This window comes from Lutra lutra, chromosome 6, assembly GCF_902655055.1.
Source record: "Lutra lutra chromosome 6, mLutLut1.2, whole genome shotgun sequence".
Taxonomy (NCBI): domain Eukaryota; kingdom Metazoa; phylum Chordata; class Mammalia; order Carnivora; family Mustelidae; genus Lutra; species Lutra lutra.
This window is the reverse complement of record NC_062283.1, coordinates 124,543,653-124,560,913: the sequence shown is the minus strand read 5'-3', so window position 1 is coordinate 124,560,913 and position 17,261 is coordinate 124,543,653. Positions and strand designations below refer to the sequence as shown.

Genomic DNA, 17,261 nt, shown 5'->3' with positions numbered 1-17,261 from the left:
TGGGACTGGATCCCAGGATACTGGGACCATGACCTGAGCCGAAGGCAGTTGCTTAACCAACTGAGCCACCCAGGCACCCCTTATATGTTTTCTTGTGCCTACTGTTCAAAAGACGCTAACACAAAGACAAAAATTCATACTTAGAGATGACACCAATGCCTTGGACTTATAGATTATTTTTATTTGGATTGATGGGATTCTGTCAATTCTGTCAAATACCATTCTCTGAGGTAATAAAAAAAGTACAAATAAACTGCAGTTGAGCAAATATCTATTTACCTATCTATCTCTCTCTCAAGTGGCAAATTAGTCTTTTGTGAAATCCTTCTTTAAATGTAAAGGAAAAATAAATTATAGTATAAATTACATTTTCCCTTCTAGACTGTCTCAAACATCTACAACATAAAGTTCAACCTCTATGTTTGTAACTGTTGCTTGGCAAATAATGCCAACTTATTAAATATATTATTGTTATATTAAATTATATAATAAAAAGATAAACAGTATAGGTTACTTGCTTTTTGCTTTCTGTTTTTGTTTTTCTAACTATGTATATGTGTATATATACCTTTTCTGAAAAATATGTCAAGGATATTAATATTCATTTCTGAACTGATCTTTCCATTCTCGGCAACATATTTTTTTCTGAGAGATAAAATTAAATAATCCATTTACTTAATTTTTATCAATTACTATTTTTCCCTTAATTTGCTGCATCATCTTTTCAAATACATAGATATAACTTACTTTTTCACAAATGCATAAACTTTATCAGATAATCTCTCAGTTGCAAGGCCCATGGTGTCCTGTTGTAATCTGCAAGAGGAAATGGATTTACAAGTCTGATACTAAATTATGGTTCTGGGACTCCTATCTACTATTCATCTGTGTTGGATGCTTATTTCTTTTTAAATGCAATGTCCTCTAATTTTTTTCTTGGTTTCATGCTTTATTTTCTGAATGACTCTTTCAGTTGATTCACAAAGGAAGACTACATAGGATATGAAATTGTTAGTCTTTTTACATCTTAAAAATATTTTTATTCAACTATTGCTATTCATTAATTGTTTAGTCTAATATGTCAGTTTATGAAATATATTTCTATTACATTCCCTATATATTAAATATAATAAGTGTCTTTATTTTGCTTTTTGTTTTCTGTTTATGTTCCTGTAGGTTTTTCTCTTGTTTATTTTCCATGTGTTTGATTCCTTGCTCTGTTATCTTTGAACCCTTCTGCTACTTTTACTTCCAAATTGTGGTTATCATATTTTAAATCTTTAAAGGTGTTTCTTATCCTCAAAACCTTCATCATAGCATGACTTCGTGTCTTATAGTAGCAATATATCTTCTCTCTCTGAATATGTTCAGTACATTAAGTTTTGCTCTGCTCCCTGCGCCTGCCTTCCTTTCGAATGTGTGGTTTGTCTCTTTATTTTAGTTTGTTCTTCATCCCTAAGGATCTACTTAAATATCTGGTGATCTTTGACCCTCCTTGTTTAAGATGAGGCAACGAGAGGTGAAGGAGCTCTGACCGTGTCTGTGAAAGAGTGTGTGAAGGACAGGTTCACGATTTTACATGTGATTCTGTCTTCTCATTTGGAGATTCCCTTGTCTCAGATGTGACAGACTTTTCCCGGGGCAGTTCAGTTTTCTGCAAGGTTTGGGGATGGGGACCATGAACTACCTCCATCTGTCTACTTTCGTTAAGAATGTAAAATAGAGAAAAGGATGATGAAAGTTAATAGCCACATTTGTATTGTATCTTTAACTATAGCTTCAAATCCTATGTCCTATGCCTGTATGTTTGGTGTCTGTGATGTCTGGAGCCCTTTGGTTCAATTTCCCCTGTGAGAAAGACCTCTGTTTTCTTACAGGACATGGAAATTTAGGTATCTGGTTACTTGGTACGTGCTACTCTGTTTTCTTTAAGTTTTGAATATCTCAGGGATTCTATACAGAAACTGATTTTTACGTTAGTCTCTCCCTTTTCCTGCTTAGACTCTAAATTCTTTGGCTCCCAAAAGTCACTTCACATTCTTTTTCCTGGTTTTTATCTTTCAAAGAATTTTAAATATTTTATTCACTTTTTTCCTCTCTCCAGTTCTCTTTGTCTTTGCAGTGTAACACTTCTATTCCTCTAATACCACTTTATAAAACTGGAGAAAGAAGAACATATAAAATAGGTTTTCCTGGAAGTCTTTCTTTCTGTTCTCCTTACAGAGAGAACCCAACCATTATTACAACTTTAAAATTGTAGATATGCTGCTAACTGCATAACAGTCACTTTATTTATAACATACCTACTATCTTGCAGCCTTCAATGTCTGTGGTATACCTGACATCTCATTGAATGGTTTATTGCCACTACAAATGCTACCAACTTTGACACAAATTTGTTAATTCTCCAACTTCCCCCCTCCTGTTCATGTTTCTCCACATTAATGGACATTTGAGTTGTTTTGAATGAGTAGTATTACTATAAATATTTTTGTACATGTGTTTTGTGAGATATTTATGTAATATCTTAGGAACTTACTTAGGTGCGAGATTACTGATTTAAATGTGTTGTTTGGTTATTGCTGCTATCTTTAGATTGTGTCCAGAATCATCTAAAGTTGTAACTGAACCAGAAATTGAAAATAACTCAATCCCATAACGGACAGTTAATGTTGTTTGTCAGTTGGGAGTTACTTCAAATAAGTCATTTACTCATTGCTTTTGCTTTTATATGTTGTTTGGGATTCTCAAAAATGGACAGTGGGGTCTATGAGGGAGTGTCAAAGGTGAGCGTTCCAGGAAATCCAACAGGATGTTGCAAGACTTCTGATGGCCAAGACTGGATATCTCAAAATACTACATCTGCCTTATTTAATTGTTCCAGCCAGTTGCAAAGGGCAGACTGATTGAAAAAGCAGGAAAGATAACGTTGGAACACTAGGGTTGAGAGGCCATCTTTGGAGACCTGCTACCAAATATACTACATTTTAAAAATATATTATTATTTATTTATCTACTTATTTGAGAGAAAGAGTGAGCAAGAGAGACAGAGTACAGGAATGGGCAGAGGGAGAAGCAGGCTGAGCCTGATGTGGGGCTCGATCCCAGGACCCTGGGACCATGACCTGAGCCCAAGGCAGATGCTTAAATGACTGAACCACCCAGGCACCCCATATACTACATTTTGTAAACATCCAAAGAGTTTTCCAAGACAGATGCATCAATACAGGGGTGCTCCAGATTCTCCATACCTCATTACTACTTCAATTGTACTTTAGTACAATTTTAGTACTTTTAATTGTAGTCATTTTGGTGAGTGTGTATAGGCATATTATTGAGATTTTAATTTACATTTTACTAATGAGTATGTTGCTGAGGAATTTCAAGTCTGATCACTTGAATGTTCTCTGGTATAAAGTGTCTACTTAAATTTGTGCCTGTTTTTTATTAAGTTAATTTACTTATTTTTCTTATTTGTAGGAAATTATTTAAATATTTGAAGTACAGGGGTGCCTGGGTGGTTCAGTGGGTTAAAGCCTCTGCCTTCGGCTCAGGTCATGATTCCAGGGTCCTGGGATCAAGCCCCGCATCAGGCTTTCTGCTCAGCAGGGAGCCTGCTTCCTCCTCTCTCTCTGCCTGCCTCTCTGCCTACTTGTGATTGCTGTCTGTCAAATAAATAAATTTTTTTAAAAATTGAAATACATGTTCTATGTCAAATGTATTTGTTATTCATACACTCTTGTATGTGGTTTGTCTTAGAATCCTGATAATGTCCATTTTTTAAAAAGCCCTGAATTACAATAAAATCCAAAATATTGTTTCTTTTTTTTTTTCCCTTATTTCCCCTATGTGGAAATAATGCAAAACATTTATTTTCTATATGAGACAAGAACACAGCTAAGTAATCCAAGTCTACTGCAGCATTATAAAAATCATCCCTTCACCACAGTGTAAGATTTAAATGCATCTGCACAAGGGTGCACACTATATAAAAGGAGTAAGGTTGCTGATGCCCTGCCAAGCACTTCCGGTCCCTACCCAGGTCTGACTGCAATACTGGTGGTCCCAATGGTTCTATCAAAATAAATTGTGTTTAAAAAATAAAGCATTTAAAAAGACAAGTCAAAATGTCTCAGAAACCGTATCTCCAACTCAAACTTCATCTATTTTAATGTATTATTTGCCTCCCACTAATAAACCTTTATTTCACTGGTTATAATTGAGCAATGAATCTTCCACACTGAAATATCTTCCTTGCCCAATTAATCCAAAGGAAAAAAACTGAAATGATTAGTAAAGAAAAATGTAGGGACTAACATACCCTTTTAATATGTTTTTAAATATTTTTAAGGTTTAAAAAGTGTTTAAAGTTTGTAGTTCCTAGTAGGAAAACATTATCTGAATGAATACCCTAATGGCAACAATTGTAGAATGTTTCAGTTGCATGGGGAGCAGAGGGGTAGGGATTCTCTTCACAGCACCCCAGCTTTCTTCATGAGAAGGTCGGAGGTACACTGGCTTGTATTATTGCGACATCCATTAGGTGATCAAAGTTGCTTTTCCTTCAGCAAGGGCTTTATTTGTCATAAGGGCATTATGCTTGACCTCCAAATTTGGCTGACAATTTATTGATGAGATTCATAACCTTTGGATTGCTCTGATATTTTGACATATTCGCTGGGTTCTGGGCCACATCCTGGAAGGCCACCATAACTTCTAGATCCTGCATGGCTGGAAGAACTTCCGGATCACTAAGAATTTCATTGAGCCCAGGCATTCCCGCCATTCCAGGCATCCCCCCTGCCATTACAGGCATTCCTCCAGGAAAATTACCAGGCATTCCCCCAGGAAAGCCACCTGGGAAAGAGCCATACTGAGCTCCTGATTGTCGTCTGGCGTCTTCCTCCCTCTGGGCTCTCTCATGTTCTTCCCGAGCCTTCTTAACCCTTTCTATTCTTTCTTTGATCTCTCGCTCTTCACGTTTTCGCTCATATTTTCTCCGATGTTCAGCAATTTTCTGGGCCCTCGGTTGAACTTCTTTCAGCATTGCACTAGCATCTTCATCATAATCCAGTTTACAAGCAAGGGCAAGATCATGTGCTGCTTCTTCCCAATGGCCCAGAAGTCTATGTGCTTTCCCACGCCACTTATAAGGCTGAGCTGAATCAGGATTTATTTCAATAGCTCTGTCACAGTCTCGAATGGCAGCATTTGGCTTCTGTAATTTGATGAAGACACTGGCTCTCTTGGCATACAGAATGGCCAAGCGAGGATTTAGTTTGATGGCATCTGTGAACAAGTCAATGGCTTTCTGTAGTTCACCATCATTTAGGGCATCAATGGCAGCCACTTTTTATCATTTGCCTGATCCATCATTTCCTCGGTTATCTCTACATTTTCATCTCCCATTTCTTGAGGGGCATCGGTATCTGGTTCAATCACACCTTCATTGTCAATTTCTAGATCACTCTCCTCACTTGATGGTTCATCTGTCTTTCTGTTTTCCTCTGCCTTCTTACTATCTGGTTTTTCTTCCTTGATACTGTCTTCTGATTTAGTTTTATGAGTGGCAGGTGGTATTTTACCCCCCATGCTCTCCACCCACTCCCGCAGGAAACGCATTTCCTCGGTGTGCAGAACGCTCGGATCCTGCTTACACATTTTCACGAAAGCCCGAAGCTCGCTCACTTTGCGGGGGTCCATGGTCCGGAGGCAGTAGCAGGCGGTAGGCGCGGCTGAGGTTGCGACCCGATTCCAGGCACGGGTACTAACTCCTATTGTTTCTTTTATATCTAGTGTTTTTATATTCTAAGAAATTTTGTCTACTCCAAGGTCATACAAATATTTTAGAGTTTAATTCTAGAAGCCATTATATCTTATGTTTATTTTAAGAGGGTCTATAATCCACTTAAACTATGTTTTCTATTTAATTTGAGGTAGGAATAAAGGTTCATTTCATTTCATTTCATGCAAATCTTTAACTGATCCAAATTTCAGGGGAACTTCTGTCATAAATCTGGTGACTATGTATGTTCAGGTCTATTTCTAAAGTTTCAATTATCTTTCCTTAGTCTATTTGTCTATATGTTTTGCACATGTTTTGTTATATTGTATTTTTTCCTAGGTACCTATTTTGTTGGTATTTTAACCTCTAAGGAAAGTATAGATGATAAAGTCTAAGTAATTTGCACAAAATTAGTAGCTCACAGTGATGGAACAAGGCTTCATGTCCCTGCCTGTTTGCCCAGATAATTTGTGTTATTGATACTTCATTATACGAATGTCTATGATAATAATATTACTTTCACATAGAAGTACAGTGCAAATCAAAGAGAATAACAAAAGTGAATCCTCTTTACTAGCTGGAAAGCACTAAAAAAACCAAATAAATTATTAAGAGATAGATGTATTTTTTATTGGCTCAGAAGACATCAGTTGTGAGTCTTGTCTTTCTTAGTTATATGGCATTGCATAAGGTACTTACACTTCCTGTGACATGCCTTCAAACTATATTAAATCCCTGGCATAAAATTAGACTACACATTTTCTAACATTCTTCATAGTTACTTATGACTATGTGGTTAAATTTTGGCCAATGAAATATGGTCAGTGAGGCTCTTGGGTGGCTCAGTCGGTTGGGCAGTTACCTTCAGCTCAGGTCATGATCCCAGGGTCCTGGATCTAACCACCCTCCTCCTGGATGGTGCTCGCTCTTGCTATCTCTGTAGCTCTCTCTCAAATAAAGTCTTAAAAAACAACAACAACGACAAAAAAAGCATGGACAACAGTGATGTACAAGCTCTTCCAGTGCTACCCAGTAAATCTTCCCATGCATTTTCCTTCATCATCTACCTTGCCTAATGTCCTCGTTGGACATTAACACACACAACAAATTCAGAAACCAAAGCTGAAAGAGGCAGAGCTTTCATCAGCTTGCATTCCAGAATGTCTATGTGAACCAGAAAACTTCCCCTCATATTGAACTCCTGCAAGCCTCTATCAGAAACAGCATGAGTAAAAAATAAATGCCTGTCAAATTAACTCTCTTGGATTTCAGAGTTTACCTATTTTATAGTATATACTGTATAGTATTCACATTTAATCTGCATGGTATTTTGCATTTGGTTTGGTACCCATATAAAAGAATTTTGTAGGGGCACCTGGGTGGCTTAGTGGGTTAAAGCCTCTGCCTTCGGCTCAGGTCATGATCTCAGGGTCCTGAGATTGAGCCCCACATCGGGCTCTCTGCTCAGCGGGGAGCCTGCTTCCTCCTCTTTCTCTCTGCCAGCCTCTCTGCCTACTTGTGATCTTTGTCTGTCAAATAAATAAATAAAATCTTTAAAAAAAAAAAAGAATTTTGTAATATTTTTTTAAAATGTAAAATTACCCTTTTGTGTAAATTTGTTTTTTTCTTGTACTAGTTACATTTATAAACAATATATTATAGCAGTAACCAACCCCCACCCAAAAAAAATAAAACCCCACAGCACTGACACTATCTTTGTATCACAAAGAGAAAAACAAGCTCTTTTAATAAACAAGTAGGTGCTTATAGTAAATTTTAGACAAAATGCATATTGAAAAATACTCCCTCATCTCTAAGTCTATTGCCTTTTATTATATGCCGTAAATCCTAAAATTAATTAGAACTGCACAAATGGTAAAAATAAAATCCCCAAACTACAAACATTGGTTTCAGTGCCAATCCAGATATCCAGATACACTAATATGAAATTTTATATTGCACTTTCAAGCTAAGAAAGGCTTCTCTAGGACACGTATAATAGAGTTTTATATCGGGGCTCTTTTCTGGAATAAAAATATATATTGTTTATGGAAGCATTCATGTGTAAAACGTAGTTCAGGAAATATTATATAAACTTAATCAAGCATACAATTTTCCATCTTAAAGTGACTGGCACTTTTTTTTGTTTTGTTTTGTTTTGTTTTTACTTTGTGGAATATTTAAATGGATAAGTATTCAAAAAAGACTAAGAAAAGTAGCATGTTAATATTTGATTTATTTGCAACATTTTTTTCTTCTTTCTCACTATCAGTATCAGCCATAAAAAATAAAAAAGTAGCATATAAGACATAGTTCTGTGACTGTTACATCTCTCTCTTCAGAAGTACAATTGACAGTGGTGCCAACATCCCAGCCTTTGCCTGGGGGTCTGTCAAAGATTCATCTGTTGAAGGACAAACTGTCTTTAATACATTGCTCTCTCATAATCTTTTAGATTTCTGTGATATTACATTATATTACAACTCCTACTTCAAAGATCTCAGAGTGTTTCACAGATGTCATGTATTTCAATCTCAAACTCCCTCCAAGGTCAAATCTACAAAAAAAAAAAAAAAATTCTCCTTTTTTGTGGTGGGATTTCTCTAAACATGCAACAATCATAATGAAGTGTTCAGCATAAATAACTCTCAACCGGCAATCGCAATTACGTGGAGGAATATGCAAAAGTAAAAGTAATCATAAGATAACTGAATTTTTAGTTGTAACAAATTTTCCAATTTAAATTGTATCAGCATGATTAACATAACTGATGAGAAAAATTTACAAAACCTTCATTATTCAGTTATATGCATCCTTTAAAATTAATTATTATAAAAATAATTTCGCTATTCTTTTTTTTTAAACAAGGCAGTATGTTCTCCTGAAAAATATATTTGATTTGTTTTGAAATGAATCAGTTTTCTATTTTGATTCTGACACTAGCTATCTAACTTCAATATGGGGATCATCAACTAAATATTGAGAATTTTGTGCACTGTAAACTATTACTGAAATTAATACAGTCCAATGGATAAAATGTGAGATAGGAAAATATTTTTGTATACATGTATATATTTTTATTTAAAATTGCAGAAAATTAAGTACAATATATAATAACTATCTTTTTTAATAACTAACTTTTGAAGAGCATCTACTATGCATCAAAAAATGAATAAACTTTATTCACTAGCAAAAACAAAAGTAATATTTTGTAGGTTAGGATATTGAGAATCAAGTGTGCTTAGTGACTTTTAGATTCATCTCATAAATGGGTTAGCTTAAATGTGAATCAAAGATCACTAACCTTTGAATTTTCTGTGAACTCCTAATGATATCTGTTATACAGTGACTATCTCATATAGTTTAGGGAAGAAAGCCAGAAATATATATAAAATTGCCTTTGAAACTAATGGGCATATATTCTTAAATGCCCACTATTCTCCACCACCAACAGTAGCCTTGGTCTTGAACAAATGTTCACACTCTTGGGACACAGTAGACCAGGTCTATTTAGCTTTAACGAAACACAGACGACAGCCAATAGAGCACACACAATAGAATAGCAGATTCTCCTGACTTTCAGGGCAGCTTCTGATTGTCTTCATTACTTGGTACTGAGACACATGTGATCAAAACGGACTCAGCCAAGTAGATAAGGAACTCCTCAGTTTAAGGAATTGTCTTTGGCATTCTTTTAGGTCTTACTTTGCGGGTCACACAGCCTTCTGGGAATGACATGTGTAGCCCCTGCTCTCTAGCTTAACCATATTGCATCATCTAATGGTTACTAACCAATTCTATATTATAAATTATCAATCTGAGCAGGCAGCTGGCTACATGGCAACTTCAGCAGGATTATCATTTATTTTGTATCTGATACATTCCAATATATTGCATGAGTAAGGAATACAAGAAAGGTTATACAGAAAGTCAAATTCTCAGACATTCTTGAAGTTAGAGGGAAGACTACAGGACAGTTGTTTAACCATTCCTTTTCAGATCCTATCAGACTTAGGCACCTGACTTAATTGGAAATACATAAAGCCAATTCCTTTCTGCCAAGGGCTCCAATAGGTGATGCTTCTAATTTTCTATTGAGGTGTTAGATTGTTTTCTCTTCATTCAAGGTGTATTCCCACATATGTCTAATCTCTCTTTTCAGGTTGGAAAATGTTCTGAGGGTAAAGATCTCATGCAAAAGAAAAAAATAATAATAAAGTTAGAGACAGAGGACCTATGTTCTAGTCATACTATTCCTTAACTTTAGGACATCAAGGAAGTATGTTGAACTCTCTGATTCTTAATGGGTACAATAAGTGGGATTGCCTAGATGATATCAAAACCTATTTACAAATCAATTACTTTTTTTTCAAAGATTTATTTATTTATTTATTTGAGAGAGAGGGCACAAGCAGGAGTGGCACAGGGAAATGGAGAAAGAATCCCAAGCAGACTCTGAACTAAGTGTAAAGCCCTAAGTGGGGCCTGATTGCATGACCCCGAGATCATGACCTGAGCCGATAACAAAGAGGTGTTCAACCAACTGTGTCACCCAGGCACCCTACAAATCAAATATTCTGTATATCTCTGAGTCTACCAAAATAACTCAAACAGAGTATAACATTAGTTTGGAAGGAGATTTGGGATGCATTCCATATCGTGGTGTATATTTTTTGCCTATAAGAGAAGGGGAAAATCTGGAAACAAGAGAGGCAGCTAGCTTATATTTTTACTTTCTGTTACTTTCATTCTGAAACTCTGTAGTGATTGCACACCACTGCCCATTGTCACTTGCAGCAGTCTCCTGTGGGAAGAGTTGTCCTTGCCTCTTTTGTTGTGCAGCTTGGCCATGTGAATTTTTCTGGAGGAAGAATCTGAGTGGAAGTGACATGACAGTTTTGAGAAGAACCTTTAACAGCTACTACATTTTTCAGTAGCTTACTTGAACTTTTCCATCTGTTCCAAAGCCAGCATGTTTTAGTTGTGTTGATCCCATTGAAGACACAGAGCACAAAATCAAAGCAAACTTGTAGCTTACATGTAATGAGAGAATATACATCTTTGTTCTGAAAGTCACTGAGACTAGAGTTGTTATCAATTCATGAATTCCAGATGGCTCCATAAGTAATATCAGGAATGAGATTTCTACATAGCAACATCTAAATGATTTATATCTCAAAGGAGATTCGTGTGTGTATTGCCTTTTATGGAAATGTTTAAGCCTATATAATTTAACCTTCCACAAAATATATGTTTGCATGTATCTGAACATAATAAACGAATCCACTGACAAAAGAACATAAAGTAAAATTAATATTTGAGATTTCAATGCACCGGATGAAAGTAAGATGCACCAGCTGACTATAATTAAATTTATACTACTTATCTATTTGGGCTTGGTGATCTTCAAAATACCACATACTAAAGTGTTAAAATTGGATGGTTGAAATAAACTCATTTGACAATTTCTTTACTTCATAAACTCCTTCATATAATCTCCCCAAATGCAAATTGTCATTAGCATTGTGATTGTCAGTTATTCATGATAAGAACTGATCAGTAATAGATTGTACTAAAAAATAAATGGTACATTGAGTAATCAATTTCAGAATTCTTTCTATGACTTTAAACCTTACTCAGATGAAACATAGAAAGTAACATTGAAGAAATATTAACAGTGATTTGAAATCATTTAAAATTCATTTTTGGATATTTTCCCAGATTGGTTAGAAAAATATATGACCAAAATACTATTCTCGATGAGCTCTATAGATGTAGATTTAACCATTGTATTCATTTGCCTTATATAAAGAGAATTACTATAAGAAACACTGAAATATTGCTAATTAGATTGGGCTCTGGCTTCAGGTCAGTGGAGGGCAAGGTGGCCAGGGCAGCAGCTCCCACCCTGCGCCATGCAGGCCATCAAGTGTGTAGTGGTGGGAGACTGCCTATTGATTAGTTACACGACCATGAATTTCCTAGAGAATATATCCCCACTGTGTTTGACGACTACTCTGCCAATGTTGTGGCAGATGGGAAACTGGTCAGTCTGGGTTTTGGGGATACAGCTGGACAAGAAGAGTAACATATTTCATAGCCTGTCCCATTCGCAAATAGATGTATTCTTAATTTGCTTTTCTCTTGTGAGTCCTGCACCATTTGAAAACATTGGAGCAAAGTGGTACCCTGAAGTAGGACACCAATGTCCCAAAACCCTCATCATGTTAGTGGCGACTAAACTTGGTCTCAGGGAGGATGAAGCCACAATCAAGAAACTGAAGGAGAAAAATCTGACTCTCATCACCTAGACGCAGGGTTTGGCCACGGTAAGGAAGTTGGTGCTTTAAAATACCTGGATCTCTCCCTTCTCACACAGGAAGGGCTCAAGACAGTGATGAAGGTGTTAGAGGAGTTCTCTGCTCCACTCTCATCAAGAGGAGGAAAAGAAAGTGTCTACTGTTTAACTGTCTGGGGCCCTCTCCTGCCCAGTGCCTCTTGGAACCTTTGTACGCTTTGCTCAAAAATGGTGGAAACTGCGCACTCAATTTCAAGTTTTTGTGACAGATTAGTTTTTTCATAAAACCACTTTGAACCAGTCAGTAATTTTTAGGTTTTATTTGTTTAAAGTGTAAAACCTCAAACTTACCCATTATATTAAAATTTAGCTCTAAAATGACAAGATTTCTTAAAGCTGTATTTTTCAAAAGCTCCTATTCTTGCTCACATTAAGAGTTGGAAAAATACTTTGTGAACTAAGTTGCATTTTGCTGAGAACAGTGAGCCCCAAACCAATCAAGACCTTTGTCTTTAAGAAGAGTCTGCAGTGTCTCTTTGGAAATACAGACACTTCTGAAGAAGTTTCTGATATGGAAAGGAGCACAGCCTCCTTCATGAAACTTTGCTATCTAACGCACCCCTAGTTTATCAACCCCTATCTGTTCCCTAACACTCTACTGAATGTCATAACGGGATGAGTGTAATGGCTCAACTCTTTGGGTCAATCTTTTTAAATTTTGTAGTGAGATTTAAAAAAACAAACAAACAAACAAACAAAAAACAGTGTATTCGCTTTTGCTGAGAGTTTGAACACACCTCTTACTCCTATGTCCCTCTGACAAAGTGTCTGTTCTAACCGTGTGCAGCAGGTGTGGTGATCTGAGGTTGAAGACTATTTCGACAAAACATGGAGATTATTTATACCATATTGTACATGCCATAATTAAAATGAGTGAAAGTGTCATGGGTAAAATTTTAAAAGGTTAATCACTAATGCAGTAAATGATGAAGAAAGGTCAGTGTTGCCACTAAGTAGTTTTAAACTTTATCTTTATTCTCAGACTTGCCTTCCTTCCTGAAATTGGGCATTTAATTCATCTTTGAACTTGTCATGCCCATAGTTGCTAACTTAGTACTTTTCTTATAGAACCCCTTCTTAATGAGCAATATGCCTCCTTGTATTATAAAATCTTTCTGATAATGCATTAAACATTTTTTATAGGTTAGCAAAAGTGCATTCTTCTTTCTTTGTTACTTTATTCAATGCTAATAAGTGGTTTCTTTAGTTTTCTAGGAAATAGGTGTAAAAATCACATGTGGCTGCTCTATAGTTTTGTGGGGTTTTTTAAAAGATTTTATTTATTTATTTTACAGAGATCACAAGTAGGCAGGGAGGCAGGCAGAGAGAGAGAGAGGAGGAAGCAGGCTCCCCGCTGAGCAGAGAGCCCGATGCGGGGCTCGATCCCAGGACCCTGGGATCATGACCTGAGCCGAAGAGAGAGGCTTTAACCCACTGAGCCACCCAGGCGCCCCTGCTTTATAGTTTTTGAAATATTTTAGATATTCCTAAATTATAAGCTTTCTTAACATCACTGTCTTGCCAGATTACCAACCATGTACCTTGACTAATGCTGACCCTCCTCTTGGCTTAACCCCGATGGACATGCCCTTCCTATTGCTCTGCCTAACCATGTTCCTCTGGATCTGTGAGGTTTTGTAAGGCCCTGTCCAGGCTAACAAATTTCTGTACAACTTACTCACTGACAAGAAGTCACCTTTCAACCAACAAAATTTTTTAAATTGACAGTTGTAGAATTGAGGGGTATCTTTACATTGATCTTTTGCTAATGCAATTAGCTGTATGTTTTGCATGTATGACTTAATAAATCCTTGATTTATAAAAAACTATTGCTAATTTTAAAAATCCCAACTAAACCTTTATTCTTAGTAGTCTTCTAAATAGAAAAAATATATATTTAATGTCTTAAAAATTTGTCAATGTTTTAAAGTTTTATAGGGATAATATAATCTTTCCTTTTTTTTTTTTTAAGATTTTATTTATTTGACAGAGACACAGTGAGAGAGGGAACACAAGCAGGGGGAGTAGAAGTGAAAGAAGTAGACTTCCTGCCTAGCACTGAGCCCAATGTGGGGCTCAACACCAGGACCTGGGATCATGACCTGAGTTGAAGGCAGACCCTTAACGACTGAGCCACCCAGACACCTGGGACAACACAATCTTTCCCCATGTGCTGTTGCCATATCAAAGGCCATTCTTCAGATAGATTTCTAGTTTTTTTTTTTTAATTCTTGCATGAAAGAAATTCATGGAAAAGATAAATACTTACATTATTTATTATAGTAGTTAAAAATAATACCTTTTCCTTAAAGATGTCTCCTTAAAGATTCCTAGAATCTGTGAATATATTAGGTTATTTGGCAAAGTTTAATTAAAGCTATAGGTGGAAGTAAAGTTGCTAATCAACTAATCTTAAAATAGAGGTTATCTTGAATTATCTATATGGGCTCAATGAAATCACAAGAGTCCTTAAAAGTAGAAGAAGGAATTAGAAGAAGAGTCAGAAAGATGGCAGCATGAAAACTGGCCCAGTGTAGCTAACTTTGATGATGGAAGGACAGGGCCATGAACCAAGGAAAATGGAATCATGAGAACAATAATAACAAAGACAAAGACATGGATACTAGGGCCTCCCTCCAGAAAGTAGTACATCATGACAATGCCTTCGTCTTAGCCAGTTAGATCTATATCAGACATCTGATGTATAGAACTGTAAAATAATAAATTTGTGTTGCTTTAAGATACTAAATTTTTATAACTTATCACAGTGACTATAGAAAGTTAGTACCTCTATCCAATAAATCTCATTATAGTTCTTTTATTAATTAAAAGATTTTATTTATTTATTTGACAGAGAGAGAGATCACAAGTGGGCAGAGAGTCAGGCAGAGAGAGAGGGGGAAGCAGGCTCTCTGCTCAGCAGGGATGCTGAGGCAGATGCGGGGCTCAATCCCAGGACCCTGAGATCATGACCTGAGCCGAAGGCAGCGGCTTAATCCACTGAGCCACCCAGGTGCCCCCTCATTATAGTTCTTGAGCAGTATGTAATCTTATTATATCCAAATTATGTTAGGAATGAAAATAGGAAAAGAAGAAAATGGAGAAAAAAAACTGAGAAATGAATTCATTCACTTATTCAACACATATCTGTTTGGTAGTATAGATATATTATAGCATGTATCTATAAACAGTATGTCTATAGCATATCTCTATATCTGCATATATAGAATAAATGTATCAATAGCAATAATACAGAGAATTGGTTGTTGTGAGGAACAGCCAAGACAGATACAAGAAACTGGTTAGGAGGCTCTTTTTCCAAAGAAAGGAAAATACACAAAGATCCATGTTTCTTTATTAGTGCATTTTTAAGTAGTGATGAGGGTAAGTAATGTGTTTAGATATCTGCAACATATGTGCTGTAACATCAAAATGCCTGTGATTTCTATTGGTGACAAAGCAGTTAGGTTTTAAAAATACTACTGTAGCTTGTAACCATCACAATGAAGTGCTAAAATTTTGTTAGAGGTTAGTGAAAATAAAAATATTATTTTCTCCAACTATGTTCAAGGATCTTTCAAGTTCTGTATATAGATATCTTTGGCTCAGTTCTAGGTCTAATGATCCAGGATTGACTTTCCTTAAATGCCTGCTAGAAGCAAATATAATTTTTTCTCTGGAGGGATATAATATTATTCTTAGGTATCAAATCATGCAGGCAATTTTCCCTATTGAAAGTCTGAACAGAGGCGCATGGGTGGCTCAGTGGGTTAAAGTCTCTGCCTTCGGCTCAGGTCATGATCCCAGGGTCCTGGTCTCTCTGCTCAGCTGGGAACATGCTTCCTCCTCTCTCTCTCTGCCTGTCTCTCTGCCTATTTGTGATCTCTGTCTGTCAAATAAATAAATAAAATCTTTAAAAAAAAAGTCTGAACAAACAAAAAGAAAGCACTTCAGCCAACAGTTAGTAGAATACATATTCTTCTCATGTGCACATGGGATACGCACCAAGATAAGCCATATTCTGAGCTATAAAATAAGCCTGAACAAATTTAAAAGAATATAGGTCATATCAAACATTTCTCAAGACATAATTTAATTAAACTATAAACCAGTATCAGAAAGATACATGGAAACTTTCTAAGTAATGGGAAATTAAATGATACACATCTAAATAGTTCATGCACTCAAGGCAGAAGATTCAAAGAAAATTAAAATTATTTTAACCAAATATAAAAAAATACAATATCAAGTTTGTGAAATGCAGCTAAAGCAGTGACTTAAGTGAATAAAAATAGCATTAGAAAACAGGACATATCTGAAAAAAGAGAAACAAAATGAAAAGCAAGTAGAAGGAAGAAAACAATAATAAAATAAGAAATCAATGAAAATGAAAACACAGAAACAATATAGAAAGTCAATGGAAGCAGAATCTAATTTTTTTTAAAATAACTAAGTTGATCATTTCTAGCCAGACTAACCAAGAAAAACAGATAGAAAATAAAAATACCAAGATCAAGAATGAAAGAAGTATATTATTACTAATCTCAAAGACATTCAAAAGATGATAGGAAATACAGTTAACAAATCTATGCTCATCAATTTGAGCATGTAGCTATAATAAACCAATTCCTTGAAAAGTGCAAACTATCAAACTCACAAAAAAGAAGTGAATAAACTGAGTAGTTCCATATCTATTAAAGAAATTTTATTTTTATCTATAATAATCTAAAAAAGATAACTTCAGTCTCAGATAACTGCACTGAAAAATACTGTTAAATATTTAAAAAATAAATAACACAAAGTTTACATATTTTTCCTGAAAGCAGATTAATATCAAAAGCAGATAAAATCACTAGAAGAAAACTACAGAACAATAACTTTTGTAAATATAGATGCAAAAATCTTTCACAAAGTACTAGCAGAATAACTTATTTTTAATAGATTGATATGAAAAACAAATATATATAGATATTTGCAAATTTGCATACAATGAATGTGCAAGTATGTATACATGAATATATAGACACATATATGTGTATGTCTATATATATATATATATATATATGATATATATATATATATATGATAGCTTTTTCTCTTGAGAAGGCCTCCAACAAG

At 35.5% G+C, this 17,261-nt stretch overlaps 2 pseudogenes; one reads left to right on the top strand and one right to left on the bottom strand.

Annotated features, from left to right (window-relative positions):
• Window positions 1–3,851: 3,851 nt before the first annotated feature.
• On the bottom strand, window positions 3,852–5,738 carry LOC125103238 (hsc70-interacting protein-like; annotated as a pseudogene).
• A 5,962-nt stretch (window positions 5,739–11,700) lies between these two features.
• On the top strand, window positions 11,701–12,349 carry LOC125101666 (ras-related C3 botulinum toxin substrate 1-like; annotated as a pseudogene).
• Window positions 12,350–17,261: the final 4,912 nt, after the last annotated feature.